Source organism: Elephantulus edwardii, unplaced genomic scaffold (assembly GCF_000299155.1).
Source record: "Elephantulus edwardii isolate Elephantulus edwardi_28Jun2011 unplaced genomic scaffold, EleEdw1.0 scaffold00015, whole genome shotgun sequence".
Classification (NCBI taxonomy): domain Eukaryota; kingdom Metazoa; phylum Chordata; class Mammalia; order Macroscelidea; family Macroscelididae; genus Elephantulus; species Elephantulus edwardii.
The window spans coordinates 28,354,988-28,365,570 of record NW_006399765.1 but is presented as its reverse complement, the minus strand read 5'-3'; positions in this window follow the sequence as shown (position 1 = coordinate 28,365,570).

Here is a 10,583-nt window from a genome sequence, read left to right as displayed (position 1 = left end):
TCTGGTGGATTCGAACCGTGTTCCTCTGGGATTGCAGTGCAGCTTCTTGCCACTAGGCCACCAGAGCTCCCCTTTTTAAAATAATTTTAATGAACATTTACAGAGAATTTGGATTTCCATTCATTCATTGTTGCACTTCTCAACACTCTTACAAAAATTGTGTTCTTAGAAACAGAACATTTTCCAGTTTCTTTCTAGCACCTGTTGCCTTCAGATTGAATCTAATTCCTAACAGCCACATAAAACAATCTAGGACTGGCCCCACCCCTTCCCTAGACGGTGATCTTTACAGAAACAAGTGACCCATCCTTCTCCCTCGAAGTTATGAAGAGACTAATGCTTAGACACTTCAGCACCACAGTTCCTTGTTCTTTCTAGAAGTTTCTTTAAAACATTTTGTCAAAGGACATCAATGGATTCAGGAGTTTTCTCGGAGTGAAGAGTAACTGTAAGTATTTGCAAAGTGTCCTGAAGTAGAAATTAGGCAACCACAGTGTCACACGCGCCACATTCATCTTTGCCTCCAAGGAGTACCCATCAGGCCACTACGAATCAAGACTGGCTGTTGGAATCTAACTACGAATCCTTGAAAAAACCGGAAAGATTATTCTTATAAGGATCCAGAGCCTCAGTAACCCAGTGAGGTTGCGTTGAGTTGGAATGAACTCGAGGATAGTGGTTTATTTTATTCACAATATTCTGAGAATGATCCTACTGTCTATCAATAGGAGAATAGATAAGGAAATTGTTTACGTGTCCATAAAGTTTTATTGGAATGCTGCCTTGACGAATAATTTATACATTGTCTGTGGCTGCAGACACACAATGGCAAATCTGAGTAGCTGTGATAGATCTTGTGGTCTGCAGGCCTGAAATATTTACGATCAGGTGCTTGGCAGAAAAAATGTGCACAAACCCCTGGCTCAGAGGAAACACTGACATTTGAGAGGGTTATAAAAACTAAAGCGCGTGGAATCCTGGCAGTCTTAGCTGCAAATCCCAAGCAGGCCTCTCGCAGCCGATTCCGCAGCCTAACTTCTGTCTCTGCTTACTACCTCTCTTTAGTGGTCCCCAGGAAGAGCTTAGGTGCTGGCTGGCCAGCGTCGGCCTCCTTGATTTCATAGCTAGCAAGCCGGGGACACAGATCAATCTCAGACAAAACAAGCTGCCCTGCTTACTGCCCTGCCCTTCTACAGAGCTCCCCCCCCCTCCTGTGCTCAAGCGGGTGTCACCCATTCAGAGCACGAACAAGTTTCCCTGTGCACTGTCTGCTGACGGACAGGTGGGATGTGGCTCATTCTCAGAGCGGAGACTAAAATGATGTGGGAGGTACTGGTCTCATGAGGACCACGGATGGATCTCTGTGAATAGGGAGGAGGGAGGACATTGATCTTTTATGCTTCTCTGTTGACTTTGAGTCATAGCAACTCCAAGTTCAGGGTAGAACCACCTCAAGGTGTTTCGAGTCTGTAGAGAGCTCTGATGCACAGCCCTGAGGGTGCTGCACTGTGAACTCAAAGACCACAGCTCTCTGGCCATTCAAATCTTCCTGTGGCTTCAAGAAGCACAGACGAACAGTCTCCTCCCATTCTGTCTACAGCTGTGGAAACACAGTGCAGGGTCAACTATGAGTTGGTTCTGACTCAGGGGTGTAGGAATAGAACCTTCACAGAAGCACATCACCATATCTTTTCTCTTGCATAGAATTTGGTGCGTTTTAACTACTAAGCGTTCCATTAGCAGCCAAAGGCTTAAGTATTGCACCACTGGAACTGTTAAACAACACTAGCAAATAAACCATTGCCATCAACTTGACTTTGACTCTAAATCAAAATCAGACTCACTCCTGTCAAGCTGACTCTGACACAGGCAAGCCTGCCTTTGGCTTCCAAAGCTGCTGTCGCTCTTAACGAGAACAGACAGCCTGTCTTTCTTCTTCAGAACTGCTGCTGGATTCAAACCACCAATCTTTGCATGCTAGTAGACTGACATGTTACCCACTGCACTAAAAAGGATTGTAGAGTTTTTAGGTGGGATAAAACATGCAGTAATTAATAAATAATAAATACTAAAAATGATGTTTCTGTGCAATAAATTAAAGAACCAAAATTATGGCATGTGTTAGCTTTGTTCTTGAATTTGTTCATGATAATTGTACTTTTATGATAATTATGTAATTTAATTAAGTATTATGTAAACTGATAAATTATAAGTGTGAAAAAAGAATTATCTGTATGAAAATGAAATGAAATGTTTTTAGAAAAAAATTGATAAAGGCAATTAAGCTAAAGAATTAGAAGCCAAATTAGGCGTAGGGGGAAGCAACCATTAAGACAGTGAAAATGTAAAAGTCGAGATGTTTCTGTTCTCAAATTACCTCGAAAGTGTTTTTTAAGGTTTTGCAGTAGTTTTTTTGCCCTTTTTTTTAAAGATCATGCAGCATTTTGTAGAAATTGAGAGTGGAAATTGGAACTGTGCATTTTAATTTACATGAGATAAAAATGTATCGCTTTAGTCAGCATATCCAAAGCTCCAGTCCATAATCAAAAGTTGTATTCTATCTCAAAATAAGGAAAAATGCTGACTTTCTGTTTTTTTTTTGTTAAAATAATCTGGCTCATGGTCAAGAGTTTGAGGTACCCACTCATTTCCTCTGCTTTTTCCTTTTACAACAGAAATGTGATACTTTCTACTCTTTGCAATAATCATCTTTTTTCTGGAATGGGAACAAATATGGATCTCTTCCTGTCAGTTGGTCAGGTAGCAATCTTCTAAATTTTTTTGGCATAGACCAGCAAGCATATCTAAGGCTGCATTTATTTGTTGAAACACCCCAACTGTGATTCTGTCATTTCCTGGGGCACTACTTTTTTGCCAATGATTTCAGTGAAGCTTGAACTACTTCCTTCATTCCCATTGGTTCTTGATCATAATCTACATCCTGAAATAGTTCTATGTTGCCCCATTCTTCTCAGTGACTCAGCTTACAGTCTATTTCTTCAATCTCCTTTTCATGTTACCTGCATTATTCAAAATGTTACCTGCATAGAATCCTTCAGTACTGAAAATTTGATGGTTCAATTTGTGGCTCTTCAGTTCTTTCAGCTTGAGAAATACAGAACATGTTCTTCCCCTTTGACTGTCTAACTCCAGCTTTTTGCACAATTCATTCTAACACTTGCTTTGTCTTTTCAAGCAGCTCTTTGAAATTCCTGTTAATTTCCCTACTATAAGATTTACCCCTTCCCCCCCCCCCCCTTATTTGACCTCTCAATGTTCTACTGAAAATTTTATACTCTCTTCTGATAATTCATTTTGGTCTTTTTTTCCTCATCCTTGTAATAACCTTTTGTTTTCTTCATGAATAATGTCCTTGATGTCATCCCCTTTCTCTTCTAGTTTTCAGTCACGAGGTTTCAGCGCATCAACTCTATTCTTGAGATGGTTTTTATTTTTGGTTTTATACATATTTGTCTTTATGGGATTGAGTTAGTTCACAAAGCATAATGATTTCCAGCCCTCCTAAGTTAGGTAGTGATTTACAAAATCATCGTTACTGCATGCTGCATAATATCCCATGGTGTGAATGTACCATAATTTCTCAATCTGTTCTATTGTGGTTGGATATTTGGGCTGTTTCCATGTTCTTTTGTTTGTTTGTTTCATTTTTGTTTTCTTAATTTATTATTGATTTCAGTGAAAATTTACAGGGACTTTGGATTTCCATTCACTCATTGTTGCACTTTTGAGATGGTTTTTCAGATCATTTGGTATAGATTCAAGGTCACGTTTTGTTTCTCCTGGGTTTGATCTCATTTTCTTCAGCTTCAGTTTGAAGTTGTATGTAAGTAATCAATAGTCTATTCTACAATAATACCCAGACCTTGCTTTGACTATAATATTGAGCTTTTCCATAGATTTTCCACAAATGTAATCAGTCTGATTCTTGTGTAATCCACTAGGTTAGGTCCTTGTGTGCAATTGGGGTTTACATTTTTTTTTAAACGAAAGAGATAATTACAATGAATTAGTCATTAATTGTACAAAGTTAATATCACGTTCAAGTAAAATATTTTAAATGAGCACAATGAAGTGTTCTAGGTTGTGTTGAATGAATTGAATGAAGTGTTACTAGTCTTCTCAGTATGATCCATAGTTTATTGTGATCCACATAGCTAAATGTCTTTGCATAGTCAATAAAACACAAGTAAATACCTTTTTAGTATTCTTTGCTGTCAATCAAGATCCATTGGACATCAACAATGTTATCCCTCATTCCATGGACTCTTTAATTTCTTACAGTTCTCTGTCTACATACTGTTCTAGCTTTTTAAAAAAAAAATTAGCAAGATTTTACTTGCATGTGATAGTAATGATTTATTTTTAACAGCAATCTCTTCACTCTGCTAAAGAATTTTTTTTGAGGAATGAGAACAATTATGGATCTTTCATAGCAAGAGCTATCGGGAAAATCAAAAGGTCTGCAGCATCAGGAAAATCTGCTCTAAATAATTCTCTAAAATATTAAAGAGCAGATATATCAGTTTTAAGAGGATGGTCCAACGTTGTTGTTGTTGTTGTTGATTGCCCTCGAGTAGAGCATGACTCATAGCAACAAGATTTTTTTATCACTTCCTATGCATCTAAAAGTTGGACAATGACAAAGATGACTGAAGAAGAATCGATGCCTTTGAATTGTGGTATTGGAAAAGAACACTGAAGATTCAAGGTACTTCCAAAAAGAGAAACAAATCTGTCTTTGAGGGAGTGTGTAAACAGGGAGTTCCTTCGAGGCAAGGATGGTGAAATTTTGGCTCACATACTTTCGGCATATTATCAGAAATGGCCAGTCTTGGAAAAATCACCATTCTGGAAAAGGTAGAAGGTCATTGAAAGGGAGGGCTATTCTCAAGGAAGTAGCTTGACACAGTGACTTGGACAATAGACTCTCAAGGTCATGCTGATAGTGATGGCTCTGGCTAAGGCAAGGTTCAGAGCTGTCATTCTTACGGTCACAACTCAACAACCTCTGATGACAGCAGCAACAACAATAGAAAGTGTGAATTTTAACTATATTCCCAGCTACCAAACTGGAGATGAACTACCTGAAGTTTTCCTAAGATTGGATAGGGCCGTGGGTCTGAGTTCTGTCTGATGGAACGTGAGCACAAATAAGGAAGCTCCATTCTTTCCATGCTCTTAAAAGGAGTGAGCCTGGGCTTCATTGGCTGTCTTCTACCCTGGCTGAGATTAGATATGTAGCAAGGGCTACTTGTACCTACAGAGAGTAGCTGCTCTGGGCTGAGGCCTATTTTCCTCACTACAGATCTAGACCCTTCTGTCTCCACTATCTGTTTTTTTTTTCAGGAGGGTAAACTCACCTCAGTCTTCACTAACCCAAGGTACATTTGATGTCTATATCTTATTGTTGGTTAAGGACCTTTGAATCAATCCTAAATCATACTGATTTCCGTGCCAGAACTTCCTCACAGCATTTTATTGGTTGTAAGATTTACAGAGCTTCTCTCCAGGTCTTTTCTCATGGTGATGCTGGGAGGATTCCAACAACCAACTGAGAAATTAACTAGCTCCAGTAGGGTCCCTTAGAAAAGATCCCCTAACTTGTTGTTGTTATGTGCCATCGAGTCGCCTGTGACTCATAGCGACCCTATGTACAACGGCCCTAAACTCTGCTCTGTCCTGTGCCAATCGCACTGTCTCTGACACTCCCATCCTGATTATCCCAGTCACTGAATCAATCCACCTCATAGAGGGCCTTCCCCTCCTGCATTAAGTATTGTTTATGTGTACACACACACACGCACACAGATATAATATATATAGTTTGTATACATGTATTGTTTATATATATGTATTATTTTCATACAGCTATAGATATGATGTAGATCTGTGTCTGTCTGTCCTCTTAAGCTGAGCCTAAATGTTGAAAGGATCTCACTTAAAGTTACACTTAGCGACACGGCACCTCTCTGAGGGCATATTGCATCAGCGCATGCTCGCCTAGTTACAGTCTGAGAGTAGCATAGCATGAGCCAGTTAGTAATCGTCAGCATCTTTGGCAAAAAAGAGGGGGAGAGATCTCAGCAGCCATCCTCGCCTTGCTCTTGGCCGCCACGTTGCGGAATCCCAGGGCTTCCATCACCATTGAGTATGTTCATGGCTCCCTCACCGTTGTGCAGTGCGCGTCCTGAACAGCTGTACACAGAGCCCCTGCTGACGCGTGCTGAACTTATCACCCCAACGCTTCTTTCCCTCAAGCGCAAATCCTCATTAATCAGTCATTGAAAACAGGTGCTGGCAAATTTGTGGCAAAGGACACCATATCCTAGTGAGAGTGGAAATGGGTAAAGCTTTTTTTGAAGTTGTATTTATTTTAAAAATTAAAATCACATGCGTTTGAGCAAGATTTTCTTCTCCCGGGAGGTATTCTCATGTGTGTGAACTGCTGGCATGTGCGCCATGGAGGTAGCTGAGAAAAAGCTGCCTGTCCACCATCCGCTCCTTCACAGACGATTACTTGAACACAGTGTGTAAGTGTGTAGCCCACGGACAGTCAGACTGGACAGGATGAGCTCATGAGCTCGTGGAGTTCATCTTCTCGTGAGGTGCAGATGCATAACGAGCAGGTTAACAAGTCAAGGTGTGTCACAATGTCAAGTGGTCAGGAAGACAATGGACACAGCACTTGGGATCCATCCACAGTACGGCACTGCTGTGATTGTGTGCCCTCAAGGCAATTCCCAGTCACAGTAACCCCTGGAGCAGAGTGAAATGCCTCAAACGGGGTTTCCAACTGCATTATTTATGTAGCTCATTGGGTCTCTCCTTCCAACATGACCAAAGTATATCAGATGGAGCCTCAGAATCCTTGCCTCCAAGGAGCAGCCCCGTTTAACCCTCTCCAGAATGAATCTGTTTATTTTCCTAGCAATCCATGGTACCCTCAATGCTCCTCTCCAGCACCACAGCTCAAAGACATCAATTTTTCTTCTATCCTCCTTGGTCATTGTCTAACTCTCTCATGCATAACAAGTGATAGCAAAGACCATGACCTGTATCAGACACACCTTAGTCCCCAGAGTGACACTATTGCTCTTCAGTACTTTGGAGAGGTCCCTAACAGCAGACTTTCCCATCACAATACGTCTTTTAATTTCCTGGCTGCTGGTGCCAAGAGTGTTGACTGTGGAGCCAAGCAGACTAAAGCTGTGAACAATCTCAATCTCTTCACCATCCATCATGATGCTTCCCATTGGTCCAGTGGTGAAAATCTTTGTCTTCTTGACATTGAGCCTCAATCCATATTGGAGGCTGCAGTCCTTGACCCTCTGCAGCAGGCGCTTCAGGTCCTCTTCTGCCTTTGGGGCCCTTGTTTCACTCTGTTATATACACACAATTACTATGAGTTAGAAGCAACTTGACAGCACCTAATGACAACAGAAACATTATTGTTTAAAAAACTATTTTGTAAGTTGTCATGGTGAGAGTCTTAATACTTTTTGAACAGGGCCCCTGAACTTGAATGTCTATTGGTCTCTTCCAATTATGCAGTTGACCCCAGATAGGGACATTCCTGAAATCGAAGGCCTGTGGTTTCAAGGATGCATATAAAGAAGATGATATTTTTGGAAGCCCGAAGGGAGTAGTCAAATAAAATTGCCCTCATTTTCTAAGCCATAAACCTAGGCACATTAACAGCAGCCTCTGTGTCATTGGGGATATCTTGGGGATGCGGGCGGTGACCGTGTGTGGGAGGTGATGGAGAGGCAGGCATCACTAGGTTCTTGTAACTACAGGAAAACAAAAGGGGGTACAATTACATAACCCCCTGGAGTCAGGTGGACACCAGGGTTCTCATTACTGCGCTCCTAAGCTTCTCTGTATGTTCAAGAAGAAGGAAGAGATTCCACTTGCTTACTTTTGAAATGAAACTTCCGGGACATAAAAGAGAGCTGATTTGTGGCCCTTTCCTCAACCCAGCAGGTATGAAGCTTGTTAGGTTGGCTTCCTGACTTACGATAGCTGTGTCTCTGCAGAAGGTTCTCCCTTCCACCTAGGCTCCTAGGTGGGAAGATCCAAATGCTCCTCTTACCTGAGGGAGAGGAGAGAGGAGGAGCTGGGAGAGAGACCCCAAACCCCTACGAGATACATCATTGAATTTAACCTAGTATACTTTTGTGGGGAGTTCAGGGGGAGAAGAGTACTGAATGTCCCATGGACTGCTGAAAGAACAAGCAGATATGACTTGGAAAGGATGCAACCAGCGTGCTTCTTAGAGGCAAGGATAATAAAGCCTTGTCTCACATCCTTTGGATGGATTGCAAGGACAAACTATTCCTTGGAAAGGGGGAGGGACAGTAATAGAAAGGAAGACTCCCAAGGAGGTAGATTGGTCCGGTGACTGCAGCAACGGGCTCAAGCGTATCAGACTGATGAGGATGGCACAGGATAGGACGGCGTTCAGATCTGTTGTTGATCAGATCGCTGTAAGGCGTACTTGACTCCACAGCACCTAACAACAGGGGAGGACTGTAGTGTAGTCTCTCACTCTTCCAAAGAAAATGTCTAAGAGGAATTTCCTTGGAATTGCATGTGGTGTTATCTCCAATTTGTTTATATTGCCACTAAAATCAGAGAACTGTTGTATTGTCTGGAATATCTTCAGTATGGAATTTATCTTTTAAAAAGTTTAAACTTTCGTCTAAGCAATTCTTCCACATTTGGTATTTGGTTTTGTTTTTAGTTGCTACAGAGCTGTCTCTAACTCTTAGGGCCCCCGTTTACCACAGAGCAAGACCCCGCCTGATCCTGCTTCTTCCTCACAACCTCTGCTCTCTGCAAGCTCATTGTTGCAGGCATTGCACCAATTCATCTCACTGAGGGTCTTTTACACACACACACACACACACACACACACACACGAGAATTTATCATTTTAAATTGTTCCAAATTATTATTTAAAAGGGTACCTGACAATAGCGAAGTGATGAACTAAATTATGGTAATTCCATCTAATGGGCCATTGTGTTGCCATTAGAGATCTTGTTTATAAAGAACAGTTAATGGCACATGGTAGAACTGCATCTCAAGGTATTAAGGTGCTCATTGCCTCGTTTGTTAAGTTGCCTCCACCAACACTGAAGTGAAAACATCAGGCAAGGGGCCCACAAGGCTCGCTCTGAGACAGAGACTCACAACCGTGTCTGAAGAGGCAGATTTCCTCTCTGAGAGATGGAGGGGAGGAGAAATGTGAGGTGGAGAGCCTGGAGACTCAGACCTGAAGGAGAATGGGACAAAGATGACGTGTCCTTGAGATGGAAGAGCCTTGAGAAGATTATACCATTGTGAGAAGCCTTGGTCATCACTTGAAGAGCTTCTACGCAGCTTCAGCACTGCAGAGAAAGGGTTATGGAGGTGAGTTCATTGGGAGGAAATGAGAGAGGTTCCTCACCACACTGCCACTAGGTGGAACCTCACAGAAACCTGAACTCAAACCTCAGCTTCTTGCTCGCTAGTCAGTTCTGACTCATAGCGGGCCTGGAGGTCAGAATAAAGTGCCCCCAGAGGGGTTCCAAGGCATCACGTCATCATGGAAGCCGATGGGCACATCTTCCTACTGTGGAGTGGCTGGTGAGTCCAAACCACGGACTTTTCAGCAGTAGGCACAAACTGAGCGCCACAGGGCTCCTCTGAGCCTCGCAAAAGCAAATGGACGTTCCTGTGAGCAGTAGTGGTTCACTCACAGAGCAGTGACCTTGTTTTTCAATTTTTTTTCCGAGGATATGGAACAATTCTGAGATTCATTCATTATCATCTACTCTAGGTGCCCTCTTAGGCACTGACCACGACACAGTGTCGGACAGGACAGGTTCCCGCGTTCCCCAAAGAGGGGTGTTTCATAAAGGGACAGTCAAGTCAGCTCACACAGAGCCGATGTGAAAGCCTGATAGCATCCAGCTGAGATTACATTTTACCTGATAAAATGCAAGACCGTTCTTAGAAGCATCTCTAAGGAGACTTCTGAGAGTATTCAGCAACTCTTTAACCTCTATTGACCACTAACGCCAAGTTGTATGCCTAGGTTTCTCCAAAATTGCCTTGAAAGAAAAGCCTTCCTGTTTTTTTTCTGGTCAACCATTAAAAACCCTCTGGAGAGGACTTCTACTCTGACATACATCAGGGTCCAGTCAGTGGACACTGGTGAACTGGTTGTTGTGTACCTTCGAGTGGGAACCGACTCATAGCTGACCCTCTAGTGGGTTTGCAGTGGTGGTAACTCCTATGGGAGGAGGAGAAGACCCAGGCACCCCATATCGTTTTCCAAACTGTCATCACTATGAAGTAGGATGTCACAATTTCCCTCCCTTGGTCTGACTGTTGGGTTCAGACCACTGGCCTTTCAGTTAGCAGCCAAGTTTTGTGTGTGTGTTTTGAAAATTTAATACAACTTATTTAAAACAACAGCAACAACACACCTCTGGCCAGCTTGACTAAAACATACAAACAAAAGGAGAGAGTACAATTTACTAATATTAGAAATGAGAAGGGGTCATCGTGATTGA